The following is a 14772-nucleotide window of genomic DNA, read 5'->3' on the forward strand; positions in this document are numbered from 1 at the left end:
TTATATGCTAACATTTTTTCCAGAGACACTGACTGGCTTCTCACTTTCCTGGGCCTTGATGGGTAACCCCTCCATTGATGCCACCCCCCCTTCCCATTATACATAGTCTCCAAAGACAGAAAGAGGAAAGGAAAGAAGGAAGGAAAAAAGGAAAAAAGGAAGAAGGAAAGAAAGAAAGATTTGCTTTGGCTTAGAACATTTTCCTCTGCTATTTCAAGACACTGACCCCCCACTACACCTAACTTACACCCTCCATCTTCCCTATCAAAATTCCTGCACAATTCGTTTATACCCAGAACACAGAATAGTATACAAATGGAGGAAGAAAACATGCTTCATTGATCTAAACCTGGGCTGTGAATAATTTTCCACCAAATTAATCAGTCAGTTTGCTTTAAAATTCCTTGGTTGGGGGGAGGCTGATGATCAAGTGGCCCGATAGTTAATAAGCACTTAATAAATAAATTCCTAATTGAGTTGAATTTTATGAGTTTTTTGTTGGGGGGCAGGGGGAGGAGAAAGAAGCCTGAAGAGAACAGGAAGGCATCAGATGCCTGTATGGAGGTGGAGGCCATGGGCCATGGGGTCCCACTCAAGGGAGAGAAATGTTAGGACAAGGGGCCTAGGCATGAAAAAGGCAATCAAAAAACTTGCCAATCTCTTTTTTCTTCAGTCAGACAAAACCAAGCAGACACCCCCCATCCAGTGGGACATTTCCTGTGAGACAGCCGTGGCACCAACTTGTCACCTTGTCCTGCCCAGGAGGGTGTTCCTCATGCTGAAAGGGATGGGTTGGATGAAAAGGGATGGGTTAGACTAGACAGAACCATATTTGGGTGGGTGAATAAGAATTCTCTAGGCAGGACAGCCGTCTATAAAACTATGAATGAGATTGGTTTGGGGGAGTCGGGGATAGGGAGAGTATCCATGTGTCCTGAAACTGCCCCCCTCCCCCAGAAATAGGGGCATAGGGATGCTGTAAGTCCTCTGTGCCTGGCCCATGGCAGGCACTTGACATGTGTTCACTGAATGAGTAAACAGAAATGGACCTTCTAAGCCCCTCCTTACAGGGAGGAAGTAAGAATTTGCCAGCTGTCTTCGAGTGGTATCAAGGAAGTCAGGCTGCCTGATTTCACAAATGTACATAGGGAGCACAAGAAGGAAAGACCGAGAACAGATTCTCCTAACTGGAACACAAAAATTCTCAGTATCTGTCATGAGTCATGGATTTTGTCTTATCCCAAGTTGAATGTTAGGACACTCAGATAAAACAGTTCTATTAGTGCCATGAGAGGGGTTATAGATAAGTCTAGAGGGGTCAAAAACAAACTAGGTTGTTAAGAGAAGCTAAATATTTTCCATTTATCTTATTGTGATAGGCAGCCATTGAAGTTTTTAGGCAAGAAAATGACTTCATTAAAAATTAATATGGTGATTTTATGAAAGAAAGGAGGGGTCAGTTTCAGTCAAGGAGCAATTTTTTTTTAAGAAGCTATATTAATGAATAAAGATATTAAGGCTTTATGAGTAAAAGCCTACTAAAATTACTTCAGCAGATGGTTTTACTTATCGCATCTTAAAACTCAAGTGTGACTCACAGCTTAAGGGGTTTTGAATTGAAACCTCTTCACTTTGTGACTTTTCTTACTATAAATAAAACTTCACCTCTGCCATTAGTAACTACCAATTCTCATATTTAGAATTGCAAATACACTCCTTTCAAAGGGGTCCTAAATACTCATCCTATCAACACCAATGCTAATGCCAAGTGAAGAGGACAATGTAGCTATAGTTGAGTGAAGGTCCCTGAAGACTATGAAATTTTCTTTCTCAAAACTTATCATTCCAGTGGGATCTTCATGTGCACTGAGCTAGAAATTAAACATTTTGAAGAGTTCATTCTCATTTTGAATGAAATTCACAGTTTCTGTAAGCAACAAAGAAAGCTTATGCTACAGGAGGAAGAGTTACCTGTAACAGACATGTCTTCGTTCTGAGAGTTTTAGGGCTTTTTTCATCAAGGAGCCTCAGCAAAAAGGATTAGCATGATAGATAGCTTACCTATTTTTGGTTTATAATTCTTTAAAAATTATAAAGTTGGAGGAAGTTGAAACATTTTTCATTTTCTTGTGTTTCTTTTTTGTTTGCTCTTATCAAGGTATAATTGACATAGGACATTACATCAGTTTCAGGTGGACAATGTAATGATTTGGTATTTGTATATATCACAGAATGATCACCAGAGTGTCTGGTTAACACCTACCATCACACATCCTTACAAGTTTGTTTTCCCTTGTGATGAGAACTTTTAAGATCTACTCTTTTAGTAACTTTCAAGTATGTGATACAATAATGCAAACTACTGTCGCCATGCTGTACATCATATCCCATGACTTATTTACTCTACAATTGGAAGTTTTTACATTTTGACCCGTTGTACCCATTTCTTCCAACCACCATACCCCACCTCTGCTACCACCAGTCTGTTCTCTGTATCCATGCACTTGTTACTTTGTTTTTCCTAGCTTCAACCTATAAGTGAGATGATGTGTATTCTCATTTCCTATTGTTTCTGTGGGCAAAGAGCAAACAGGGAATTGTTGGAGTACATACTTCTTGCTCCTCTATTGACTCCCTTGGAGATCTCTGTGTTAAAGGATCCTCTGGTCTACATCCCTTTACCTTTTAAATTTTCAACTTCTCAGTTAAAAAGGCCAATGCTGTGCTCTAGCTTAACAGCTAATACAGAGGGCCTGGGGATGCAGACAGCAAGAGTAGACTGATTTGGACCATAACAATATTTCCAATTCAGCTTTAATTTGACAGCTCTTCATTTTGGAGTTTGCTTAATGTATTTGCATAGCCATTGTAAAGCTGATATGCTGCTCCCTTCTTGGCTATCAGGTTTTTCTATGTAGGTACAATTGCTCAAAGTCAGAGTGGAGGGCAAGAGCCTTTTAAAATCTAAGCACCTACATATATATGTTTTTGTTTTATTTATTCAAGTTATGAATTTTGGCATTTTAATAGTTTGAAGTGAGCATCCAGAAATAAAATCTCATTTTTTAAATTTTTCTTTTCTTTTCTTTTTCTTTTTACGTATTTTTTAGTAGGCTCCATACCCAGGGTGAGGCTTGAACTCACAACCCAGAGATCAAGAATCACATGTTCCACCGACTGATCCAGCCAAGTGTCCCTAAAAATCTCAAATTTTGTCATTGTTCTTGTTATAGGAAATAAGGGTATAATTTAAAATGATGTGATTTTAAACTGAAGCTTGAGTCCTATAAGGCCCTGGATGCTTGGCCCCAGTCTCCTCCCTCTCTCATCTCTCACCATTCACCCTCTCCCTGAGCTGCCTGGCCATCTGGCATTCTGATTGGTCCCAAACATGCCCAGAACATTCCACCTCAGAGGTTTTGTTTTGCATTTTCTGTTCCCTCAACCTGGTCTGTCCCTGCTGCAGAATTTTTTTTTTTTTTTTTTTTTTTTTTTTGACAGAGAGAGATCACAAGTAGACAGAGGCAGGCAGGGAGAGAGAGAAGAGAAGCAAGCTTCCCACTGAGAAGACAGCCCGATGCGGGGCTCAATCCCAGGACACTGAGATCATGACCTGAGCCAAAGGCAGAGGCTTTAACCCACTGAGCCACTCAGGTGCCCCGGCAGATTTTTTTTTTTAAATTGTGTTATGTTAGTCACCATACAGTACATCATTAGTTTTTGCTGTAGTGTTCCATGATTCATTGTTTGTGAATAACAACTAGCGAGGCTATGGCTTATTCCACTTAGATATTCTCCTCAAGCATCTGCCCCTAGAGAAGACTTTGCTGATGCCTCTATGTAAAACTACAGTCCTGCTCCAAGATCACTCTCTAGACTCTTCCCCTGTTTACGTCTTCATAGCACTTATCACTTCCTTTTGCTATACTTTGTATGTAATGATTTTTTGCCCCTCTGAGATCTGAATCATTAATGGTAGAGTTGGCTGGGCCAGAACAAGGCCTGGTACACAGTAGTAGGAGCTCATGAGGAATGTGTTGAATAAAAGAACAGTTTTTACCATAAGATTATACTTATTGACCTTCCCATAGATGGTACCAGAGGCCCTAACAGCCTATTGGTTTTCCTTTCCCCCCCCCCCCAACGGTGAAGTTCATCAAAATGAACTTCAGTCCAAAATATCAGTCCTTTGCCTGGTATGTTCCCTTGCCTGTGGAACTGTAGGGAAGAAATAAGAGGGTAATCAAATACTTACTGGTTTGCAGTAATTAATTCATATTTCAGATGCTTTCAAACCTGAGTGACTCATCTCTATGTTGCTTAGCTTCTAATTTTGAAGAGATTCACAAATAATTTCATCAAAATATTCCTTTTGCTGAGGAAAGTGGATTTTTACCTTTACATCTACTGTGTGCCATGAACTAGAGCATATGTCAAAACATTAGATGGGAATTCAGAACTTCTTTGCTATTTTGTGTTTTGTCTTTAAAAGTTCCTGTAATTTTATAATTTTTCTCATAGGTCATCTTTACATTTCAATAAAAAAATCTTTCCTCCATTGTCCAGGAAAGTTGTGGATCCAGTAAGCAGGCCCTCATTAATCTCTTGATTTGCAAAAGCCTCTGGCAAGCTACCTGTGTTCTCACTACAACCATTCACCGGAAGACAGTATTTTTGCATTGAAGGGTATTGAACAACAAGACAGGAGACCTGTATCCTTATCCTAGTCCTAAAATTAGTTGTCAGACTCTGGGCCAGGTAAACTCTTTGAGCTCCAACATTCCAACGTGTACCTTCTCTTTCAAGGTTAAAAAAGTAATTTCAAATCCTCTGTTGGGTAACTGACCAGTCTGTGAGAGAAAATCTACTGGTACACTATACTTTATAAGACACTGTAAGAGAGCATCGTTCTTGAGTATATTTGGGTAAACATTGTAAAAGCATAGTTCTTGGATTTTTTGGTTGGCACACATTAACTTTTGTTTAATTAATGAGGAAGCAGACAGGAAAATAAAAGAGCTGCTTTGACATACACTTGAGGAATGAGGTTTTATTTTGTCAGTAGGAAAAGGAATGCTATGTGAGGCATCAGGCTGGTTAATAGGGTTAATTTCTCTCATAGCAATAACATGTCACTTTCTGTTTTTTAAGTCATTTAAAAGTTACTAATCAAATATTCTATGGCAAAAATTTGCGTTCTCTCATGGAGGCAGAAGAGTATAATTAGATAATGCTCTTGCTAGCAAGATGTCAAATAATCAAGCAACCATTACCTTACCTTTTGAAGTTAATTATTCTTTCATACATTGAGAAGATGGAAATATAATGAAGCTGCAGATTGATTGCATTTGCCAGAAAGTCCTGAAGAACTTTCTTTCAGGAAGCTTTTAATTCAGATTGCACATCTCCAGTAAGGATTCCAAAAATTCTCTATTTTAGTTGATGAATTATAAGGTGAAATCTGGTATTTAAATTTGTTATTGTGTGTGTGTATGCCAGGTTTGAAGAAAAGTCTGAAAATATGAACACAAACTTCCTACATATGTCATTTATCAGTAAGATCCATCTGTTGCTAGTTCCACAGTTACAGAGAAAAGTCTTAATGATTGTTATTGTTATTTTAAGAATATTATTATAAAATTGATGCAAGTCATTATAAAAAAATTAAAGGAGCAAAATTGTATAAAATAAAAATTAGAATGAGTTTAGTTTCATTCCCCACTGATAGTCTCTGTTAATATTCTGGTATGTATCCTTCCACGCCTAACACCTTTAGACAGACAGACAGACAGACAGACACACACACACACACACACACACACACACATTTTAACAAAGATGGGATCCCACTATCCAAGGTATTCCACAACTTCTTTTCTCGCTTAGCACTATCTCTTTGACATTCACCCCTATAAGTGGATATGGATCTTTTCTGTTTAGGGCTACGTGGTATTCCAATGTGTCAACATATCATAACTTGACAATCTCCTACTGATGAGCTTTCCCATTTTCACTGAAGGACAACTAAAAGTCCTTGAGAACTCCAAATCTGGCATCAGCCTGCATGGCTCATAAACCCAGTTCCTCTACTTACTAACTTGTGTAAGTACTTAACCTCTGTCGTTCTCAGTTATTTCAGCTGTAAAATGGGGAGAAAATTCGTACTTAATCTAGAAGATTTTTGTGAAGAGTTAATAGATATAAAATGATTAAGAATTGTGCCTACCTCAAAGTAAGTACTATATGAAGGTTTGCTATGATATTTTTGTTACTATGGACAATACTGCAATCTACTGCTTTAATATATAACTGAATTTTTAACTCTTGGATAAATCAGATGTTTTTGAGGACACAGAATTTAAACCATGGTGAAAATAGCAAATGAACTCTTAGTCTTCATTTCTTATTTAGCAGAAGAATGAATAGAAAAGACAGCACACGGCTCTGCTCATTGAATACTGGTCCTAGACAGTGTAAATAAAAATACGTACTTTCTGAAGCTCTCCAACTCATCATTATTCCCAATGTCCTGGTTAATTCCATCATCTTCCCTTACCTAGGCTATTACAAAAATCTCTAACATTTTTGTCTGCCTGCTTCTGAGTTTCTCACCCCTTCCACAAAACCTCTACCACTTCTGTCAAAAAGACATTCTAATGTTCCCTAATGTCTCCAGGTTAAAACCTAAATTTCTTAACCTGGAGTTTGAAGCCCTTTGTGAGCTGGTCCCGGTTGAACTCTCCAGATTCCTTTTGATAACTCTGGCTTCCTTCCACACTCCTGCCATACTGGGTTTACCTACCCTCTTCTGAATGTCCCACACTGTTTTCTTCTCTGGAAATTGCACACACAGTTCTGCCTCTTTGAATTCTGCTCACCCTCACCCCCCTAGCCCATCCTTTGAAGACTTTTAGTCTTTTAAGACCAATATCCTGTATCCTCATGTCTTTGAAACCTCCTTTGAACTCTAGCTCCCCAAAGGATTTCTGAGAACCCCTATTTTATATCATCATTTTTTACCCCTATTAGGGCACTTTTCACATTGTGATTGTATGCTTATAAAAGTGCCAAAACACACCAGACCACAATACATATAAGGAAAAGGACTCCTCTCACTCTTTTTTTTTTTTTAAGATTTTATTTATTTATTTGAGAGAGAGACAGTGAGAGAGAGCATGAGCGAGTAGAAGGTCAGAGAGAGAAGCAGACTCCCCGCAGAGCCGGGAGCCCGATGCGGGACTCGATCCCGGGACTCCAGGATCATGACCTGAGCCGAAAGCAGTCGTCCAACCAACTGAGCCACCCAGGCGTCCCTCTCTCACTCTTTTTTATATGGCCCTAATTGAATATAATGCCTAGTACATTATGTGAATGCTTTTTAAATTAATGAATGAACAATCCAAAAGAGAATTTCTATTCATAAATTATTATAAGCCTGTTCCCTTAGGTGGGGAGGTGTGGTAAGGCTGGAGAAATTCATCTACTTCCAGGGATAGGCTAAAAGCTCTCCAATAACCACCTATGGACATTAGAGCAGCCTAACATGAGTCATGTGAGTGAATGCTGAATAAACCTTCGACTAGGAATAAAAAGACCCAGGTTCTAGTCATGCCCTTACCACTCTCTAGTTACATTATCCTGAGATAGACAATTAACTTGTGTTCATTAACTAAAACAATGAGGGAGCTGAAAGAAATGATATCTAAAGTATTTCAAAGATTATTTTTTCCAATAATTAAAAAAAAATGGATATAGTGCCTAAAAGAAGACTTGGCCTGCTGAAGTTCATTACAGCTTATTCCCTTGTGGAAACAGGTGTTTCCAGATCAACAGTGGCACAGTGAGCAATGATCCCAAGTGTCAAAACTCATTAAATGACTATTGTAATAGAACAGATGATCAGGTTTGACATTTCTTTTGAAAAATGAATGTGTCAACATTTCCTCATGTTTCGAAAAAAGTGTGTGAAAGGGTATTCCCAGGGATCCTAAATAGCACAATTTTAAACTGCATTCTATTTTACCAACATCGTGGTTTCATTAGAGACTATACATAAGTGCAAACGGTTACTGTTTACAAAGTCATCTGTACGTGTGTACAGATTTTTGTTGGTAGTAGAATTAAGGCATCTAGATATTTATAAACATTTTAGAATTCAAAATACCAAGTCATCTTGCTCCAATTTAATAAAAACAGATCTCATATAATTGTCAAGAAAGAACATACTCTTCTTTGCTCTAGATCATAATTATGGGTGGAGACAGAGAATATGGTGGATATTAAAATCTCATTTTATTAATTAATTCAATCTGTATGTACTATGATTTGATTGAGCAGAAATTATTAGTATGTATGCATGTGTGTATGTATCTATGTATTTATTTATTTAGTTATTAGAAAGAAATAGAGGGAAGGGACAAAGGGAGAGGAAGAGAGGGAATCTTAAGCAGACTCCATGCCCAGTGAAGAGCCCAACGTGGGGTTCGATCTCATGACCCTGAGATCATGACCTGAGCTGATATCAAAAGTTGGTTGCTTAAACGACTGAGCCACCCAGGCACCCTCATTGAGCAGAAATTAAAGACTAACTTGTTATACAATAAATTTTTACCATGCCCAAGAGCGTGATGCCAAGATAGCAGCCCTCAGGGTGACTGAGACACTTGTTGAACATCTGCTATATGCCAGGCTAAGTGCTTTACAAATACTATTTTATTATCATTTAATCCTTAAAATGGCATTATAAGAACATATTATAATTATTGACACTTTACGGATGAGGACAACAGAGCTCAGAGTGGTCAGTACAAGTTGAGATTTTAGCCCTGTTCTTTGATTCAAAAGCTATGCTCTTTGCATAACACCACACTACCATCACCAAATAAAACATAGCTAAAAATGCAGGATTTCAGCTGTGCCTCAGGAAGGGATTGAAATGAAGAGTAATATAAACAAAGCCCAGGATCGTTACAAGGTAATGTAAATGGCGTCCTAGTGCAGCACTGCTCAAATTTTAACAAGCTGAGGAATCATTTGAGGTTGTTGTTAATTGTGGAGTATGATCTCCAGTAGGTTTGGGTTGAAGCCAGAAATCTGCTATTCTAACAATTTTCCGTGATGCCAATGTTTCTTATCCTCAGACCACACTTTGAGTAGCCCAGCACTGATGCATGATTGGTTCAGTACCATGGACAGTGGAACAGGTGGGTTACTAGTTCAGTCAACTCTCTAACATCTTCTGTGAGTAGATTCTGGCAATAAAATATACAATCAGAAACTTCCTGAGAAAATACTTCCTGGATTGCCAGCCATAAGATGATCTTTCCTCACATATGGGTACAAATCTGTTCACAAGAGAGAATTGGGGTTTTTGGAGAAAGAAAGGCTGTCCCCCAGTTTGTATTTTTGAAAGGTATACTGCTAGTGCTCCTCAGGTAAACATAAGCTAAAGAGGTTTATCATCAAATAAGGGGGTTAATACAGAATTTATAAAATATTTAAGTATTAGTATCAGCTGCAAAGTTATAAAACCTCTATTTGAGAGGGGTTAGTACTCTCACTTGCATCTTTAATGAAGAGAAATTAACAACATCTTTCTGCAGCTAAATACACTGAACTATTAATCAATTATACAAAATGAGAAAGAACGATTAAAAATATGGCAGAGTGCTATTCAAAATCACAGGGAAGTAAAATGACTTTAAAAATTTCTTCGTAAATGTATTTCTATTACCTTTTTCTTTTCCCTGTATTTCTTCTACCTCGTTCCAAATTTTAAAGATAAAATCAGATAGATCATTTTCTTTAATTGACTTTGTCCTTTTTTACCCCTTATTTTGAAGCAGCACCTATGGCTTCCAGCCAGATACCTTGGGGGCCTTAAGACTATCAATTTATTTCACAGCTGGAGCAAAACAATTCAGATAAGAATCTAGGAAACAATTGCATTTGTTTTCCTTTGAAGATATTTTTTATTTTTTGGTTGAGGACCTCTTCTCATGTCTGGAGATGCTATGGGCTACATTTATGACAAAAGAAAATGGTATAATTGCACATAAACTTTCTGACAAGCCTTCCCTTAGCCTTGTTATGTGTTCTACTTAATGATATTTTTAAAAATATTTTATTTATTTATTTGATAGAGATCACAAGTAGGCAGAGAGGCAGGCAGAGAGAGAGGGAAGAAGCAGGCTCCCTGCTGAGCAGAGAGCCCCATGCGGGGCTTGAGATCATGACCCGAGCTGAAGGCAGAGGCTTTAACCCACTGAGCCACCCAGGCGCCCCTTAATGACATTCTTGTTATTCCAATGTGTATTTTCAAAATGAATTTACTAAAAATGTGTTGCTATCCATTGAGCTTACATTTCTAGTATACCAAGAGTGAAGATTGAAATCTCCGTATTTCAAAAATTTTCTCAAGTTAATTTTGATTCCACAGGAAGAGTCTCTACGTTTGTGTATATGTGTGTGTGTTTCAATATGTATTGACAATCTAAGTCACAGGTGAGAAAAGTCTTATATATGTTGTTTCATTCAATTTGCACAGAAACAGTATGAAATAGGTACTTTGTTCCTACTTAAGGAATGGGAGAAATGAGGTTTGAAGTCCCTCTGTCACTTGTGTTTGTAGGTAGTTGAGCTTCAATTACAGAGATGAGTGCTCTCTTCCCACATGCACGCTTATAAGACGGGCTTGTTCTAGTGGAAATTTACAAACCTCATAAGGACGGAGCAAAAATTTTAAGTGTGAAGTGCAGTGCAGCCTGATGGTGAGAGGTCCCCATCCATTACTTCAAAAGCAGATACAGAGCTAAATTCAAAATCCATTACCAGTGGTGTTATCCTCACTGGGCTTTTTTCAGATGGACAGACACTGGCCATTAGCAAAGATTAAATAATTTACCTGGGCTTGCCTTGAGCACTCAACGCCAGAAAAGAATTTGTAACTAATATCTAGGGAGTTACTTGGTCTACTGAATTGTAGATAATCCCCTATTTATAAAACATCTTATCTCTATCTTTTCTGAGACAAGTAGTAATTATTTTTAAAAGAAATATAAATAATTCCCTTTTGGTAGTCTCATGCAGCCCGTCTCTGCTGCCGCTTCTTCTTTGTATTGAATGTTGAATTCAACATGTATTGAATTGAGTGTTGAATCACTGAAATCTAACTTCAGAAATGAGGGATCATCAGCATCTGTGGCCATAAGAATGGGATTATTTTTTTTTCTTTCATAACCCTTATCACTTCCTCTTTGAGGAAGGCTCAGCTATTCAAGGTGTAGGATGGTTAGATGGACATTTGAAATGTTTTACCACTTGTATTAGATGCAATGTCATGTTTGATGATCTCTATGGACACTGTGAACTTGTTATTCATTTCCTGGGAACCCAGTGAACACAACCAGGTGATGTCTACTCTCAGAAGCTTTATAGAAAAATGTGGCTTTATACATACACAGAGCTACAACTAGAAGAAAGGCCCAGTGGAATCACATTCCTTTGGTGAGGTGCCTTGACAAATGTGTAAGAAAACGAAGAGAATTAAGCAAGTGGCTGTAGGCTAAAGAGTTCTTGCTTCAGGTGGGGTAAAAATAAAACTACAGATGGTTTACTGGAGTGACTTATTTCTTCAGCTCCCTCCCTACTCCTTTAGTTTTTTGGGTTTTTTTTTCTTAACATTTTTCGAAATTTTTAGTAAAAATGCCAAGTCTTCAAATTCTTCTAGTCAAGACAGGAAGACGGGACCACAAGAAACCTATTTCCACAGTCTCTTCTCATTGCCACACCTGAATTGCAAAATGTGAGGTTTCGCATGGAATCCCTACCCCTCCCTCCCCTGTCTTAAATACACAAACACACTTCACCGGAATGCCATACTTGCTCTCTGGTCCATTACCTAAAATACATTCAGGAGACGCACAGGTGTACCCCACTGCAAGTGCTGGCACTGATGTGCTCCGCACATGCCGGTGTCACGGCTGGAAGAGTAATCCAGAGTTTTACATGAAACCTTATTTACTGAATTGACCTGCATAGAATAAAATCACCACTCTGTCTCTGCCAAATTGGAGGTAATTATCATATCATTTTACTCTATGAATAGGGCAGTCTCCACTCACTGGATGTTAGGGAGCAAGGAGGAGTAACCTGTACCCCTCATTAACTTTGATGTTTGGAGTTCAACATCAGCACCGTTCATCGAAGCACTCAGCGGTCCGGTTCGCCCTCATCCCTCCTGCCCATAACTCTCACCCCCAAGCCATCTCTCACAGCTCCTTCCAGGGCCGACCCGCGGCTAATCCGTCGGGCGCTCTAGGGCGGTGTACACAGAGGGGGCGTTTGCAGAGCCGGCTGGGAGCCCAGTGTGGCTCCGCTCGCGCAGCGCCGGCGCAGCCCGCCAGGGGGACCCCGACCCGCCCAGGCGGCGTCTGATAAAGAGTCTGAGGGGCGTGGGGCCGCGGCGCCTGCTCCAGGAAACCCGGGCATCCGCAGGGGCTCCCCTATTGCTCCAGTGGACTGGCGGGGCTGGGACCTCGGCTCTGGGACCTGCGGTTGCACCGCAGACAGAGGCGTGCCCCACGGGTGGGTGTGTCCGTTTCCATCCGCTGGCCTTCCAGCCTGGAGAAGAGCTCCTGAAATCGGGTATTTTGTCCCCCAAGACAGGTTTTGTCTTCGGTAAACCCGGATCCAGAAGTGCAACTTTGCGGCCGGGTCACGCGTAGGGCCTTTGGGGGGGGCCTGGGAAGGGGAGGAGCGGATCTTGTCGGCATCCTCCAGGAGGAGGTGGGCTGCGAGAGCGAGGGCAGCGGGGCTGGGGGAGTTCCCACGGGCGGTGGGAGGCGGCGAGATTGGCTCCGACCCGGGTCCCGACCGTGCGGTGACGCTCTTGGAAGCCCGCCCCGCCCCCCACCCCAGCCCCCAGTCCCCAGCCCGCCTCTTCCGTGCTTAGGGTGTGAGGGGTGGTTGGGATCTGTCTGGACCAGAGCAGAAAACTTTTACCCTCCAGGCCCCCGAGTCCCTTTTGTCTTTCTTGGAGGCGGCGACGACTCCTGAGCTGCGAGTCCCTGCCTCCCGGCCGGCGCGCTACGCCCGCTGACCTCCGAGGGCAGGAGCGCTCGGGCTCCTTGCGCTCGATGGCGGCGGCCCGCGGCCCCGCGACCCGCGGTGGACACAAGCAGCAGCGCAGCCCCCGCCCCGAGACCGCCGCCGCCCCCACGGCGCGTGGGTAAGGGGAGCCCCCCACCCTCCGCCGCCGGTCCCCCGCCCTCGCCGCCCGCCCCCTCGCCTGACTCATCCGCCCGCGGTGGCCGCGCCGCGTCCGCCGCCCGAGCCCAGTCGGGATGGGGAGGGAGCCCGCGGCTGCCCGCGGCTACCGAGACTCCAGCTGACGCCCCCGAGCCCGCAGCCTCCTCCGCTCGTCTGAAGAGGCGCCCGACGTCCCAACTGCTCCAGCAGTGAGAGTCCGGAGAGACCCCTGGACCCCTGAGGCCGCGCGCTCAGGACAGGTGAGGGGCGTAAGGGAAGGTGCTGTCGGGAGGCGGGGAGGTGGGTGGGCAGCCACGGCAGCCGCAGGGGGGCGCTTCTCCCCCCCCCCCCCCCCCCGGCTTCAGCCTCCGGAGTTCGGGTAAATGCTGTCTCCCGAAGTTTGGGAAATAAACCAAGTCCGCCATCAGTTTCGGACTCCCCAGCCCTCGGAGCGCAAGGGAAGCTTTGCGGGGCAGCCTCCGGGAGCCCGGAGCCTCGGAGCGCCCGGCTAGGCTTCCCGAGCTACACCCTCCTTTGTCTCCGTTCCAGAGAGTCAGCATTCTCGGCGAAGACGTCCGCGGCGTCAGTTTATAGTAGTTCCTGGCAGGAGCGAAGTGTAGTCAGGGTTTCCTAAAGCAATACCTGGGAGAATCTACATGGGCAAAATGGAGAGGCAGAGCGATTATTTGCCGATTTCAGCACTACTTTTCTCCCTATATAGTCACATAGTCCGTCCTTCAGAAAAAGAACTGAGGCTTTGCAAGATTTGCTTCATTAATCATTCTTCTGCTATAATTAATTATCCACGCCAGCATTTCACACTGTGTAGGTGTAAGCTCTCTTTGTCTATTTACTACCTTTCGATTTAGATAGAGAAGTGTATGTGTGTGACACATGTAATAAAAAAATAATTCATTATTCAGTACCAGGCACCGGTGATGACAGAAAGTCAGATGCTTCACATATATGTAATTTACTAATTGGAGTTCATCCCAGTACACCTGGGTCTGGTGTATTTCAGAACTACATATGTTGCATTAAAGTGTCTCTTAACCTTGTGGTTTTTTTTGTTTGTTTGTTTTTTGTTTTTTTTTCCTTCTGAAGACCTTCAGAAGTAGTCGTGGACAACTGTATGCATAGAAAATATTTAAGGAATCGACATCTGTTCTTATTTGTCAGTAAGAATATTGAACTCTTTTTTGGTTTTGCCGTCAAACCAAGTTCCGAGCTACACTTTCTGGAGTGCTTTATGCATAAGTATTACCAGTTCCCTATAAAAGCTATTTACTTTGATGGTTTATCACGTCTTGCATTGTAGAAATACTTATTATCAATTGACCTTCAGTTTGTTATTTGGTTGCCTATATGGGAATATATTACCAATTTGTGAAAAATAGGCTAGATTTTGAAACTTTTTAAACCCTTGTTTTCCCACTACTGTTTATCTGGGCAGAAGCATCTGCTTGTAGTTTCATGGTTTTCAAACAGCTTAAGTGAAGGAAAGGAGTCCCTCTAAACAGAAAA

The 14772-nt window shown here is 41.7% G+C and overlaps 1 protein-coding gene across 1 annotated transcript in view; it reads left to right on the forward strand.

Moving 5' to 3' along the window:
* The first annotated feature begins 13319 nt into the window (after positions 1-13319).
* The window catches only part of LOC111147696 (transmembrane protein 200A), a 67063-nt gene continuing 65610 nt past the window's right edge, over positions 13320-14772 (forward strand). Inside the window, exon 1 of the mRNA XM_022503925.1 lies at positions 13320-13508. The gene's annotated coding sequence lies outside the window, so the exon portion shown is untranslated. The remainder of the gene's footprint in view (positions 13509-14772) is intronic.

The sequence above is a fragment of the Enhydra lutris genome, unplaced genomic scaffold (genome assembly GCF_002288905.1).
Source record: "Enhydra lutris kenyoni isolate GAN:26980312 unplaced genomic scaffold, ASM228890v2 scaffoldscaffold17, whole genome shotgun sequence".
NCBI classification, from domain to species: Eukaryota; Metazoa; Chordata; class Mammalia; order Carnivora; family Mustelidae; genus Enhydra; species Enhydra lutris.